The sequence below is a fragment of the Hipposideros armiger genome, unplaced genomic scaffold (assembly GCF_001890085.2).
Source record: "Hipposideros armiger isolate ML-2016 unplaced genomic scaffold, ASM189008v1 scaffold_601, whole genome shotgun sequence".
Classification (NCBI taxonomy): Eukaryota; Metazoa; Chordata; class Mammalia; order Chiroptera; family Hipposideridae; genus Hipposideros; species Hipposideros armiger.
In genome coordinates, this window is record NW_017731951.1 from 499,389 (window position 1) to 516,172 (window position 16,784).

The window sequence follows — 16,784 nt, forward strand, 5'->3', positions numbered from 1 at the left end:
GTCTGACTGGTTCGTTCCTACAAACATGCAAACAAGAATAAAGAATCAACTGCAACAGGAAGGCACACACAACCCATGCGAGGGACACACCTGGAGCACCCAGTTCAGGTGACCAGGGAGGCTGTGCCAGTGGCGCGACAGAACACCTATGACATAAGGCCACTCCTCTAAGACTAGGAGACATAGTAGCCCTCCCTAATACATAGAAACAAAAACAGGAGGCAGCCAAAAATAGGAGACAAACAAACATGCCCCAAATGACAGAAAAGAACAGAGCTCCAGAAAAAGAACCAAACAAAATGGAGACAAGCTCTTTACCAAAATTCAAAACACTGGTTATAAGGATGCTCAGTGATCTCAGTGAAAAATTCAACAAAGAGATAGGAAACATAAAAATAGAGATAGAAAACATAAAAATGGAGCATCCAAAAATGAAGAATACGATAACTGATCCAGAAATGAAGAATACAGTAACTGAAATGAAAAATACATTAGTGGGAATCAAGAGTACTTTAAATGGGGGCCGGCCAAGTGGCTCAGTTGGTTAAGACCGCAAGCTCTGCGCAACAGGGTCGCCGGTTTGATTCCCACATGGGCCAGTGAGCTGCGCCCAAGCTGAGTTGCCGCTGAGCTCCCACTGAGCTGCCAACAGGCAGCAGGGTGGCTCAGTGGTTGGAGTGTGCACTCTTAGCAACAAGGTTACCGGTTTGACTCCCGCATGGCATGGTGGCTATTAAGATTGAACACAACACATTGAGCTGAGCGGCCACGAGCTGTTGATGGCAGGACGGATGGCAACTGGACTTGGAGCTGAGCTAGCTGTGCCCTCCATAACTAAGCTTGAAGGACAACAACTTGGCTATTCCCCTTCCCCAATAAAATCTTCAAAAAAAAAAAAAGTAAATTAAATGAAGCAGGGGATCGAATTAGCAATTTAAAAAGTCAAGTAAAATAAAACACTCAATCAGAAGAGCAAAAAGAAAAAAAGAATGAGGATAGTTTAAGGGGCCTTCAGGATAACATTAAACGTACCCACATTTGCATCACAGGGCGAACAGAAGGAGAAGAAAAGAGAACAAGGGATAGAAAACCTATTTGAAGAAATAATAATAGAGAACTTCCTTAACCTGGGGAAGGAAAGTGACATACAAGCCCAGGAAACAAGAACATCCAAAACAAGATGAACTCAAAGAGGCCCACAACATAACACATCATAATCAAAATGCCAAAGGTTAAAGACAAAGAGAATTTTTACAGCAGCAAAAGAAAAGCACTTAGTTACCGATGAGAGAGCCCCGTTAAGACTATTAGCTGATTTATCAATAGAAACTTTCCAGACCAGAGGCGTAGGCACAGAATATTCAAAATGATGAAAAGAAGAATCTACAATGAAGATTACTCTAACCATTTAAAATCAAAGGACAGATAAAGAGCTTCAAAAGCAAAACAAAACAAAACAAAACTGAAGGAGTTCATCAATATCAAACCAGTATTATAAGAAATATTAAAGGGACTTCTTTAAGAAGAAAAAAAAGAACAAAACTATGAGCAATAAAATGCCAATAACTACATATCTCAACAATTACTTTCAATGTAAATGGATTAAATGTTCCAATCAAAAGATGGGGGGGCTGAAGGGATAAAAAAACAAGACCCTTACATATGCTCCCTACAATAGACTTACTTCAGATTGGAAGACACACATAAACTGAAAGTAAAGAGATGGAAAAAGAATTTCATGATATAGGAAAAAACAAACAAACAAAAAAGTTGGGGTAGCAACACTTATACCAGACAAAATAGACTTTAAAACAAAGGCTATCACAAGAGACAAAAAAGGACCCAGTAATCCCACTTCCTGGTATTTATCCGATGAAAGCTAAAATACTACTTTGAGGTGACATGTGCATCCATATGTTCATTGCAGCATTGTTTACAATAGCCAAGATGTGGAGGCAGCCTGGGTATCTGTTGATGGATGAATGGATAGAGTACATGGTACATGTATGATGTCTGGCAATTAAGTTCACGAACTCACCCTAGAAAAAGTGCTACATACCTCATTGCTGAATATCACTACAGTCACCTTCGAAATACTCCCCTTGGGAAGCTATGCACTGACGCCAGCACTTAGTCCACCTTTCAAAGCAATTTTGGAACTCTTTTTCTGGAACAGCCATCAGAGCTGTTGTCATATTACCCTTGATGTCCTGAATGTCAACAAAATGTCTTCCTTTTAATATCCCCTTTATCTTCAGGTTAAGAAAGAAGTCATTGGGAGCCAGATCAGGTGAGTAGGGAGGGTGTTCCAATACAGTTATTTATTGACTGGCTAAAAACTCCCTCACAGACAGTGCCATGTGAGCTAGTACATTGCCATGATGCAAGAGCCATGAATTGTTGGTGAGAAGTTCAGGTCGTCTAACCTTTTCATCACTTTCAAAGAGTAAACTTGGTTAACTGTTTGTCCAGTTGGTATAAATTCATAATGAATAATCCTTCTGATATCAAAAAAAGTTAGCAACATTGTTGCAACAAGTTTGCAAACTTAATTTTCAGACTTTGTATACAGTGAAATATTGGTTAGCCATGAAGGAAATGGGTTCTTGCCATCTGCAGCAGCATGGATGAGCCTGGAGGGTATTTTGCTGAGTAGAGTGTGTCAGACAGAGAAAGACAAATGCAATGTGATTTTGTTTATATGTGGAATCTAAAGAAAAAAATAAATAAATAAAACAGAAACAAACTCACATACAGAGAACATTTTTATGGTTGCCAGATGGGAGGGGATTGGGGGTGGGTGAAAAAGGGGAAGGGATTAAGTAGCACAAATTGGTTGTTACAAAGTAATCATGGGGATGTAGATTATAGCATAAGGAATACAGTCAATAATACTGTAGTAACTGTGTATGGTGTCCGATGAGTATTAGATTTATTGGGGTGATAGGTGGGAGGAGGGTCGAGGGACAGGGTGAAAAAGGTGAAGAAATTAAAAAGTACAAATTGGTAGTTACAAAATAGTCATGAGGATGTAAAGTAAAGCATAGGGAATATAGTCAATATGGTAATAACTATGTTTAGTGCCAGCTGGGTACTAGACTAGTCAGGGAGATCATTTCTTAAATTATGTAAATGAGTGTCCCCTATGCTGTATTCCTGAAATTAATATAAAATAATATTGAATAGTAACTGTAGTTGAAAAATTTAAAAAGGGGGGGGAAGGTGAAAGGGAATAAGAGGCTCACATTTCTAGGTATAAAACAAATAAGTCTTGGGGATGTAATGCACAGCATGGGGAATACAGTCAGTAATATTGTGATAGCATGGTACTATCATGCTATCATAATATTACATAATATTACATAATATTGTGATAGCGGTGTCTGATGGTTGCTGGACTTATTGTGGTGATCACTTCTTTAGGTATATAAATGCTGAATAACTATTATGTATACCTGAAGCTAATATAATAATATATATTAGCTATATTTTAATACACATATCAAGTGCCTGTAAAAAAATAATAAGACTGTGCTCTGAGAGATGAAACAAGGCAGCAGAAAGACAGGAGAGTGGCCATCAAAGGTTTTCAATTCAACAGAATCTGAGCATCAACAGTAAACTAGCCTACAGTACAGACTGGAAAAAGTAGCCACAGATGTTTACCTTCTCTATACACATGCCCTCCTTGCATAGCAATGTTGATGTTCTTCTGATCAAGAAAGGGATTTTATTTTTGAACTCCACATAAATGGACTTGACCATGTGGCTTGCCTTGGCCCAGGGGATGTTAGCAAATATGACACAAGCAGAGACATCAAAAGAGTTCAGGGCTCTTTCTGTGTATGCTTGAAAATCAAAGTGGAGCTAGCCTACCAGAAAATGAGAGACCACATGTGGATGAGATGAGCCATTCCACCCGAAAATCCACTATGCATGCCAATTGTCAGTCACGTGACTGTGGCCCTCTGAGATCATCTAGCAGCCAGCCAATCAGTCAGCTGACCGCTGATGAGTGAGAGAGTGCAGGGTGACCAGCAGGCCTGGCTTAGACCACAAGAACCTCAAGACAATCCACAGAATTTTGAGCTAAGTAACACTGTTACTGGTTGAAATTTCTATATTTGAGGGTAATTTGTTATACAGCAAAAAAACTAACTAAAACATCTGCTTAGTCAACATAGCAAAGACATTAGCATATATTTACCAAATCACGTTTCATTTTTCTTTTCCAGGATTCACAAAGAGAGAAAATCCCCCACTCACCCTTGTTAGCTTGGTGTCAGATGATGATTTCTAGCAAATGTCTTCCACTATTGCTCAATCAGATTAGAAGTTCAATTTTTTATAATTAGGTTTCAAATTAATAACCACTGTTATTAATGTGAAGTTAGGTAGCTTTTAAACTATTGGATACAATGCTCAGGTACAATTAAGAATAGATTTTAATATGATAATTGATCCTGCCTACATTTTCCCAAGGCAATACCTGGCAAATTCACACATAATTATTATACTACCTAGAATTTTAGCCCCAAGCATCACAGCAAGACCCAGAGATTGTTACTGAATATGTTGGGGTAGCTCTTTACCCAAATTGGATTGATCTGAACAATTAAGAACTAATAATACAGGGAACTTGGTGTGTTGTTTACTCCTAAACCCAACACTGAGTATAGTTACTTGAGCACTTAAGGCACAGCAGGTGCACCAAACCAATACAAATAATCTCAGGGAATCTGGGTGGAAAATATACCAACAGAGGATGTCATGCTATTCTATATTATACTCTCCTGGAAGGGTGGAGTTAAAGCAGTTAAAAAAGAGTTCTGATTTTGCCTTATTGTCCCTTGAAGGCGAATTTAGACCAACTCCTTAATTAAAGAAACATTAAACCTGTTTCCTGATAGTCATTAAAACTTTCAAAGTATTCCTTATTAGTGTCCAAAAGAAGGGGGAAAACTGGGTATGTTAAAAATAAAAATTTAGGAAAATAATGGGGCTACAAAAATTAAAAAATTGGAAACTTGGGGTAAAATAAAAACTAATTTTGAGAAAAAAAATAGTATTTTCTATTATCTTAATTCAACCAGAAAATGTGCTGATCAGGCATTGGTAGTGGCAGGAGTTTACTACTGGGTTGTCGAAAAAGTCATGATGCATTTTTGCAATGAAAAACAGAAAAAAATACATCATGACTTTTCTAACAACCCAATAGAATGAGGAAGTTTTCATTGGAAAGAAACACAGCTTTCCTCATTTCAGGCTTTCATGTCCACAAGATAAAGAATGATAATTTGGGGGTCCGCCAAGTGGCATATTGGTTAGGAGTTGGCTTGGGATGCCAGCTCTGAGTAGCAGGACCCTGGTTCAGATCCTACATGGGCCAGTGACACTGCACCCTCTACAGCTAAGATGGTGAACAACAGCTCGACCTGGAGCTGGGCTGCCGTGAGTCGCTGGCTATGGCGTAGGCTGCAGTGGGGGTGGAGGGCAGCTGGCGTGAGCTTTCGTGAGCTGCTGTGAGCCACCGTGAGCTGCTGTGAGCCACCGTGAGCGGCTGTCCAATGGTGGGCGACCGATCTGCCTCACCTGGGAAGAGCACAATGATAATACCAACATGGGCCAGTGAAGCGACGTCCTCCACAACTAGACTGAAGAACAAAAGGACAGCAACTTGTCTGTTCCCCTCCCCCAATTCCCCAATAAAATCTTTAAAAAAAAAAGAATGATAATTTGGGCATGGCCACATACAAATGGTCTGCTCTTGTCTTCTTCTTTATCATATAATATTGGTTTCTCCTTCATTTGCTAAACAATTAAATCCTAAATTATTATTTTTTTAATTTTTTAACTGCTTCGGATCTCTATTTCATTCTCTAACCAGATGCCTGGAGCTGAGTATGCCCTATATTTTAATAAGTATTTGGATCACCTGTAACAAAATTCACATTAAAAAATAAAAGAAATTGTAAGTAACACAAACTGTAATTTTTTTCAGAAATATATATATATATATATATATATATATATATGTGTGTGTGTGTGTGTGTGTATTTTAAAGGAGGATTTGGATCATGATGGGCATAGGGAGGTATCTTGAGAACAATCTGGAACATATACTTTACAGTTGCCTATTTTATTAAAGAAAGTCCTGTTTTTCTTATGTTTATAGGTTGACGTTTAGTGAGGCTTATTAAGAATAAGTGCAAATAAAATATATTCCATACAGGTATTCTATAACTGGTAGTGAGTTTACCATGGAGCTCATAACAGTTAAGCTTCTGAACCTCGTTTTGTATTTCTAATTTTTTAAATTCATTTTCTAAGGGAGGATACACAGAATTGTATCAGCCTCCAGCTGACAAAACTCTGCCATGCCCCTAATTATAAAGAATTACCAGTTATCAATATTATTTTCCTTTTCTAGTAATACTAGTGAATTTATTAGCAGTATTAGCAGTAGACTAATGTTTCCACATGGATTTCTTTGCCACCACTAAATCTGGAATTCCTGTAGCATGTTGATCTCACACACACACACACATTCACACACACACACACACACACACACACACACACACACACACACACACACACACACTGTGAAGTCCAAAGTCTAGCCACCACTACCATTTCTTTTGTTTCTATTTACTACTACATAAAGCCCCCTTACCACCCCAATCTACAATCCTTTTTCTGCCCCATGTCTTAGATCCTAACTTTTGGTTAGTCAAATACTATCCTCACAGATGATGCCTGCATGATGAAAAGACTAAGTCATTGATACTCAGGGCTATATAACTAATAATACTCAAAACCCGCTTTAAATTCAGCTATCGCTGAGACACTCCTCACCATGTGACACATGCTCTGCTAAAAGCATTTATTGCCCACATAGCTAATCTGCACAACTGGAGCAGCGACAATAATTGGGGGAGGGGGTGTATGATAACATTACCGTAAGTAACTCTCAGCCTTCCCTTGATCAAATGCCCGTAGTTTGATTTTCCACCATGTTCATCATGATTACTCTGATCTAAGACACCTTGTCTTTTCAGGAATTTCTCCTCAGTCCACTGCTACCCCTGCTTCTGTCCTTGACTTTCTACAGTCTCCTCTCCACGCAGCAACAGGAAATGATGCAGTTACAAATCGAATCAGTTTGTGTCACTCTTTTATTAGTAACCATTCAAAAGCTGAGTATTTGATTCTTACTGAGATCCACAGTCTGTAAAATGGCCTGCATAATCTGCCTCTGTACGGGAACACCCTCAGGCCCTGTTCTCCTCCCACTCAACCCCAGCCACATGGCCACCTCACACTTCCAAAACATCAGAAATACCAGTATGCAGCTGCTCAGAGGCTTTGCGCTTACTGCTCCTCTTCCTGAAATTTCCTACCCCTGGGTTTCTGCATGCTTGTACTTCAGTCAGTTGTTCAAATGTCATCATCTTAGCGAGGCTTACCTGGACCCAGCTGTTTAACAATGAACACCACCACCTCCTCAATCTCAATGGCGCTCTCTCTCTCTCTCTCTCTCTCTCTCACACACACACACACACACACACACACACACACACACACACACACTCTCTCTACCACCTTTCTCCTTGGCTTTTCCCCCACAGCACTTACCACCATTTGACTACAGTAAGGTTTATAGTTAGTATTTTTGTTTAAAGTACTAGAAAGAAAGCTCCCATCTGTTCTTCACTGGTTTGTCTCTAGCATATAGAAACAGCCTGATTTGTAGTAGGAAAAAATTTAATATTTTATAAATAAATGAATGTTATGGCTAAGTGTTTCTATGAAACGTGGAGTCATTTCTCAGGGCTCATCATGTGAGAATGTTTTTCCCTAATACAAAGTTTTGAGATAATTTAAATGACTATCTGAAGAGAGAGAAAGCATATTTGGATTAAATATAAGAGAGAGAAAAAATAGATGGAGGAGAAGGAAGAGGGGGAGGGGGAGGAGGGTTATTGTAGAAAAGAGAGGAAAGCTCTCCCTCACTTGGAGCAGGAAAAGAGATGTGAAGGTTAAGGCATGGATTTAGGGTATATGAGTACAAATCCTGTATCTAACCTTTTCAGTTGTTAGACTTTCCACAAATCACGGACCTTTCTATGTTTCAGTTTCCCTAAACTTAAAATGAGAATGGTACGCCTACCTTTGTCCTGTTTTAGTTATGTACTTACTTTTCATGATAAAAAGCATTAATACATAAAGTGTCTGGCACACAGTAACTACACAACAACTGTTAGCTAGTGTTACTTTAGGATAACATCTGACAAAATATAACAAAGAAGAGGACAAAGCTCTTAAAGGTCAGTGTCCTAAATGAGCTTGCACACTAACAATGAATAAAACACAACCCCTTCAAAGACTGTTGGACGTAGATCTCCATACTAATAGTCTGTACTAACAATCAGAGTAATATCTGATAATTGGCAAATACACACATACAATTCTATAATGTACACAGGTACTAACTTACTTCATCTCTGTAAGACATTTAGGAGGTAATATAATTGTTTTCACCCTTTTTACACATGAGGAAATAGAGACATTAAAGAAGTTATTTAACTTTTGTAAGCAATGATTCAAACTCATATAGTGTACTCAACTATTATTTTGTAACTGCTACATCTGCAATTATAGTTTTTTAATTAATTAATTTTATTATTAGTTTCAGGTGTATATAACAATGTAGTGATTAGACATTTACACCCCTCACAAAGTGATAACCCCACCGAGCACACTACCCATCTGATGTCATACGTAGCTATTATAATACTATTGACTGTATTCCCTATGCTGTACTTTATATCCTGTGTCTATATCTATATCTATCTATCTATCTATCTATCTATCTATCTATCTATCTATCTATCTATCTATTTAATTATAGGAATGTCATTATATTTAAGATTCTCTGGCTGGGACTGGGCGGGTAAGAAAAGTGGATCTTCTTACAGAACAATGATTTCAGATCGACTGTGTCTGTCAGTATGTGATATGTCTACTCTTTCCCAGACATTGATTGTTCATTTATTCTACCCTTACCTGTTGTCTATAACATTTTTTGGTAAAACGTTCAAGTCATTTTTTTAAATACTTCTACAGAAAGACAGAAAGACAGTTCTTATGAAGTTCTATTTGGATAATTTCCATTCCTTATTTCCCTTACTTTTCCCCCCTTATGCAGTGCTTTAACTATTAATTGGAGTGATGTTGATGCATTGAACATATTCTTGTGACTAGCTTTTATTGCAAACATATGCATATTTATAAAGAATGATTGCATAATTGTTCCCTAAAATTGGGGATTTGATTCTGTCATCTTTCATTGCATTGTTCAGAGAAGTTTGACCTCTGGGTGTAGGTTTCACACGCAGATATGCTGCTATTATTTTAACCAGAACCAGATTGATTTGATATTCCCTTTCATCTCTCCCACCTTACTCTTTCTTGTGGATTCCTGCTGGTTAGGCTCACAAACTTCAGAGTAGTATGAATACCTAAATAAATCATTTTTAATCTACATAATTTCACCAAGGCTATGCGTATGATGCTAAGAATCTCACACTTTATGTAAGCTCTAAAAAACTATTTCAAAGGCATAAATATTTTATGCATATATTCACTTCTAAGGCAAAGTAGAGATACATTTCCTTACTTTTCGGGTATTACAGAACCCCCACGTTCTGCACTGGAAATGCAATTGGGTAATGTATGAAAAATGACTCTGCTAAATAAAACAAAGTTGGCTGTCCTTGAATTTCCAGGTTTCAAGCATTAGGAATTTTTAGTTTTATTGATTCATTTTTCCACTCATCATATCTTTATTGAAAGATTATTATGCATCTGCAAGCTAGACGTAGGAATTTCCAGATTAGGAGAGGTTAAAGGGAAACTGATCTTAAATAATAGAAAAGTATGATTACTGTTAAACACACAGAAAAAAATCAACAACTTTGTTTTGGGAGAATGAAAATAAAGTTTCCTGAGTGCTAAAAGAGGAGTAGGAATTGGTCAGACGAAGGCATATGGAGAGTTGGAGTAAAGAGTTCAAACTGAGCACACTATGGAAGAATCTGCTTAGAAGAGAGAACAAAATGCAAACAGCTGAAAAAGAGAATGGCCAGTTCAAGACTAGAAGTTTACTAAATCCTAAAGCAAAAAATAATTCATCTACTCTACTAGCTCCTGAGGCTAACGTGGGAAAGATTTTAAAAGCTCAGTATCTAGCAGTGAAGATATGGCCTCACATACATTTTGCTGCTCTAAAGCCAGTTTCCAATGTTCCTAACATAAGTGATTAGCATCCACATGTCACCAAGCTACGACTTCCTGCCCCAAATACATCATGTCCAATCTTTATACCTGTCCTTCATTCATTCATACACCTACTGATTTTATTCATTTATTCACTCACCTTATGAGTGAATAAAGCAAATATTGAGTTCCTACTATAAGCCACACAAGACAGAGCCAATCCCTCCCTTCGTGGAATATTTCAGCTATAGAGACTACTGTAAGCAGGTACACAGTTTATATGTATATGATATCATTATAAATACATGCATATAAATATAGAAATTCTACTGTCTCACTTCAGATAAAGGACCACCTTAAACCCCTGTCTATATGAATAAAGCCAGAATACTTTTATTTTTGCCATTTTCTGTTCCCAAGAGGACAGATCTTTTTTTTTTTTCCAAGAATAATGAGCTTCTGGAGAACAGGGGCACCCCAAATTACAACCCCTATTGAACAGAAACTTTTATTAGTTTAAACTAAACTACCTTGGTTTTGAGAAGGACCTGTTTCTATTTTTGGTGATCTCCAATACTAAATATGCCCTTCTGGGGCCAATCTACTTTAAAATGTGTCAATTTCTCCATTTCCACCACAATTTTTGTTACTTAACTACCTGGTCCTTGTGTTCCTTGAAGTTCAAGCATGCTTAATATCCACACTTGGTCAGATTACTTGAACACAGTGTTTTCTCTCTGGCATAAATATTCAACAAAGATTGTTTCTCAGCTCAATGCTTCTCACTATCTCTACCTATCTAATCCAGGTTGCTGTGGGCTTGCTTTGTTACCTAGTCAGGGTCCCAGTAAGACAGAGGATCCACCATCTTGTTATATGAACATCTTAACACACAACAGCATGACCAGCTGGGGAAGAGGGAGCAAGAAGTCATACCTGTTTTTAATAGCCTGGAACCATGGATATGTATTAAAAAAAAAAAGAAAAAAGAGTCTAAGTTTAGGCAACACAAGTTTTATTTGAGACCCAGTTATATCCAATATATTACTGTCTAATTATTACACTGATGTGATATTTAGAAAGTGTATCTCTGTTTTCTTTCATTTGTACTTTAACAGAAAAACACTTTCACTGAGCATTATTATGATCATTTTGAAGAGTAGAAATTGCAGTCTCATAACATTAACATTTCAAGTTTAAGATCACAAGGTCAGAAAGGAAAAGATCTAATCAGGCCTAAACCTCAAAACCGGGTCTGTTTTATCTTGAAATAAATCCACTTTTCTTTCCATTATATTGTATCTACCTTAGAGTTTGTTCATTAAACATTTCTAAAGCCACAGGTTTTATGGAGCTCAACGAGACCTTTCAGATAATCTGATTGAATATCCTCATTCTATAGTTGATAGCACCAAAAGCAAGAAAGGTTAAATGGTTCACCCTGTGTACTCAGCTAACTTCGACTCATCTAACTTCAAAAGTCATGCTTTTTCTACTACTCTACAATACCAGTAGGTTGAGTGTTATTAGGTATGAAACACTCAAGATATATATATATATATATATTTGAAGGTGGTTTTATGACTGATGTATTATGTAACATCTTCACTAGCTTTGTCGAAAACCTTCGTTCACACCTTATGAGATTTCCATTATCACTTTAGTGCAAAGGTTATGGATCAAATTAACATGAAAACATGCTGTTCTTCTCTTCTTCTATCCTCACCTCTCAGACACTGCCCTGCTGTTAGCAGTTTGCATGTCCATTTCTGTTCTAAATTGGCTCCTCACTAAGAAGTGATTCATCAAGGATTATATTCTTAGTATTTCAACTTGCTGAGATATTGGCAGTCCAGTCTTTTTATAAGAGGGCTTTTCAAAAGAGCCAGTAGTATGAGAGATAGGAATGCCTGTTTACACAAGGCACGTTATGAAAACTATCTAACTCTCCACTCCATCACTCCGGCACCAAATTTTCTTCCTAAATTCAGAATCCTTCCAAACTCCTGGGTCTTAGTATATACAAAGCTAATAAGATACTAGAAATCCTCTACCTGAAAATAAAACTTCTAAGATTCTTCCAATATAACTTTGTCTCTGTCAAGAATGCTAAAACTAAGGATGGCATCCCTGGAATGCAGGCTCATATTCTTGCTTTCTCTTTTCTCATTTTTCTATGATTAACTCATTCTCCCCTGGAACAATTAAAGCCTTACCTTTTGGGTGAGGGTGGGGAAGACTTGATCTGTGATTCACATTTTTTTTCTAGAGAATCGCCCTCTTATAACAAGCTATATGTATAGTATATTGAAAAACAATATGAACTTTCTACAGCAATTTGTTTTTAAAGCTATTCATAATATTATATAAGAGGCACGGAAAATAACTTTTTTTTTCAAAACAGACAGAGAATCATGATAAAAATAATAAATTTCAAAGCAATTGATGGTATTTGTTAGGAATATACCAAATAATTGCTGTGGATAAAATTTAATATCTAGTCCTAAGTGAGCATTTTTGTAGATATATTAACTGTCCTCAGCTCTGCCGGACATTATCACACAGAATATATGATGGTCCCTAGTAAGAGCTCTCATTAAATTATATCTATTCTCTGCATTATAAAAGTCACATTCTTAGAATAAATACTACTGTTGCGGGGGACGGGGGGTCCCTTCCACATCTTCTTTATAAACCAAATCTTAGTTTTATTTTGGAAGGCTGAATAAATTTAAATAGTGTACAGGACAATGCTCCCTAAAGTATGACTATGTGTATATTTCATGACACCCAAGATTTATTTAGGTGTTACATAAATGAGCACCTTTGAATTATGAATTGATTTAACATTCATTTGAAAACACATAACAATATGCTGTACTAGTCAGGGTTGTGTAGGTATTTAACAAGTGAATTAAAAGTGTTTAATAAAAGAAATATAAAAAGTTGTGGACAGAGTTAAATGGTAAGGAAAGATAAAGCACCGAGGGTTGATCGGGAGTGGGGAAGCCATTCGTGTCCTCAGGCCTGAAGAGGCAAGTGGAGGAGAAGATGAGCAGAGATCTATTGTTGTAGAAGAGAGTCATGGTCTTGGGTAGAGGAATCTGGCAATGACTTCGTGAGAACCAGTAAAGCAAACCAGGGCAATAAATAACTAGACCTGCCCTTTTCCTACCTCCATTTTCCAAAATACTTCTAAATTACACATTAATTTAAAAAAAAATCACAGTAAAAATTAGCAAATATTTTCAACCAAATCATATAAAAATATCACAATTCAAAACTTAAGGCCTAGAAGCAAGGAAGAGTTTAAAAGAAATACATAGTCATAAAGCTTATATTAAATAATTAAGTAAATAAAGCAATAAACTAAAAATTCATTCAAGAAGCTGAAAAAGACTATTAAAGCTTCTAGAAGGAAAAATAATAAACACAAGAACGTAAAGTAAATAATGAAGAGTCAGCACAGAATCTAGTATAGGAATGAAAAGGGAAAAGACATTTCAAACATTACAATGTTTAAAACAAAATTTTAGAGTATATGAAAAATTTTGAATATTTAAAGAAAATATACAAATTATAAAAACTGACTCAGGAAAAAATAAGAAACCTAAAATGTATGTATTCATCAAAAAAATAAGTCAATAGATAAGAAATGTTCTCATAAAATAACTTCTGGCTGAGAGATGTTGACCATTATGTTTACCCAAACTTTCAAGGAATATTTAACTCCAATGTTATTCACACAATTAAAAAATAAAACATGAAGGGACATTTGAAAACTCATTTTAGGCCCCCTTGATATCAAAACCTAAAAAGACATCAAAGAAATGAAAAATTCAGACCTGTCTTAATCATAGTGATGAAAAAACCCTGCTATATTAATAAACTGAATCCAGCAATGCATACAATGATAATGCATCATCATTAATTTTAGATTATCTAATGAGTACAAAGTTAATGTAACATCAGAAATTAATCAAAGATTTACCATATTAAACACTATGAAATAAAATATCAGAATGGTCCTTTGATTAGATACAAGTATTTTAAAATAAAACAACCATTCATGTATTTTACTTTATTATATTTATTTTTATTTCTTTTTTAGCTGAGCCATCCTGCCACCTGTTGGCAGCTCAACAGCAGCTCAACAGCAGCTCAGCTCGGGTCGGGAATCGAACTGGTGACCTTGTTGCTCAGAGCTCCCATTCTTGAGTGAGCTCTTAACCAACTGAGCCACTTGGCTGGCCCCTCATTCATGTATTTTAAAAACAAAGACATCTGAGAGAACTTTTCAAAAAGTGATTAAGAGTAGCCCCCAAATTTAGAGTCAATGTAATATTTAATGGTAAAACATGTTAATCCTTCCCTTTCATATCTAATTTAAAACCAAAATGTCTGCTATTACCATTTCTATTCAACATTTTACTTTAGAACATAGCTAATACATTAAGACAAGTAATTAAAATAAATGTTATAAAGTTTTACATGAATAAAACTTTCATAATAACAGACAATATGACTTTATACATATAATTTCAAAACAATACATAATATTATTAGAATTAAAGAAGGAATTCAGCAGAATTGCTAACCAAAAAAATACAGAACCCCACAAATGAATGCTACATTCAGCATTAAATGGTTAGGAAAAAAATTGTTAGAAAATAAAAATGTTATAATGACACTATGACAATACTTCCAAAAATATCAAGTTCCAAGGAATTAAGTTAATTTAAATATAAAAGGCATTTATTGAGAAAATTACAAAACTATGCAGAAAAATTAAAGGTCAAAGTCATTTTTTATGAGTTGAAAAACTCATTAAGTTCATTATTAAAAACATTTTTTGTCATAATTCATGTGTAATTTCAATGCATTCTAAATTAAAATAAATATGTCAGTATTTTGTAGAACTTGGAATGCTCATTTAAATTTTACGTTGATTACAAAGGGACAAGAATCAAGACACACTAAAAGAGGATCAAGTAGAAAGATCTGTCATATCAAGATATATTGAGTACATAAATTTGTGAGACAGCTATAAAGTTTTTTTGATATAATATAATATAATATAGGAGAATATTTTGATAACCTCACTTTGAAAAGGGCTTAAGTTAAACAAAAAAGGCATTGACCATATTTCAAAGGATATACTTGATTATGTTACAAGTAAGAACCCTTGATAAAAATCATTATAAAGGAACTAAAAAGACTTTGTAAGAATATTATGACTCTCAAGAGAAATACAGTAGTCCCCCCTTATCTGTAGTTACCTTCCATCAACACTGGCTTGAAAATACTAAAAGGAAAATTCCAAGATTAAACAATTATAAGTTTTAAATCGCATACTATTCTAAGCTCAGTGATGAAATCTCACAACGTCCTGCTCTATTTCCCCCGATATGAGTCATCCTTTTGTCCAGTGCTCCCATGCACCATGCACCATCCACCATCCACCAGTTAATCACTTAGTAGCCATCTCATTTATCAGATTAATTGTCACCATATCGCAGTGTTTGTTTGGGTAACACAAAGTTAATTTACTGAATACTAGCCCCAAAGTGTAAGAGTGATGATGGCAATGCAGATATGCCAAAGAAGCCATCAAGTGCCTCCATTAGGTGAAATGTTGAGTGCAGTATAATAAGGTATTATGAAAGAGAGTGAGAGACCATATTCATACAACTTTTAGAACAATACATTGTTGTAATTGCTCTATTATTTTTTATTATTGTTGTTAATCTCTTACTGTGCCTAATTTATAAATTAAACTTCATCATGGGTATGTATGTATAGGAAAAAACATAGTACATATAAGGTTCAGTACTATCCTCAGTTTCAGGCAACCACAGGGGTCTTCGAATATATCTCCACAGATGGGGGAGGGGAGGAAACTACTGTAGAAAAATAATCCTTTAGAAAAAAAAAAGTTGCAGAAAACTTAACTAGGCACTTCACAAAACGGTAAATATAAATGACCAATAAAGATATAAAACTATTTCCAGCCTTATTAATAATTAGGTAAATACATATTACAACTACAAGGAAATACCATTATATATACTATTTTAAGAAGTTTGAAAATACTACATTTTGGTGAGAACACAGAGCTATGATAAATGACTGGCCCCTATTATTCGCCCCTTCTTATATCTGCAGTGTTTGCCATATAACCCAATAATGTCTCCCACTAAAGGTGGAGTACCTTTTCCCACTCCTGACTTTGTGATTAATCAGGTGGCTGCTTTGGTCAGTGGGATGTTAACCAATGTAATACTAGCAGAAGCTTCAAAAGCATGCATGCTATTAGTCTTTCTTTCTTCGGCCTCTGCCATCACCACAGAAAGAACATGTCCCTGCCAGCATCCTGATCTGAATGGGATGAGGGGCGCATGGGACAGACCTAGACCTACACAACTGCAGAGTGAATCAGAGACAATCCACAGGGTATAATAATGAGAATAAACGATTGCTGTTTAGCTACTGAGGCGGGGCGG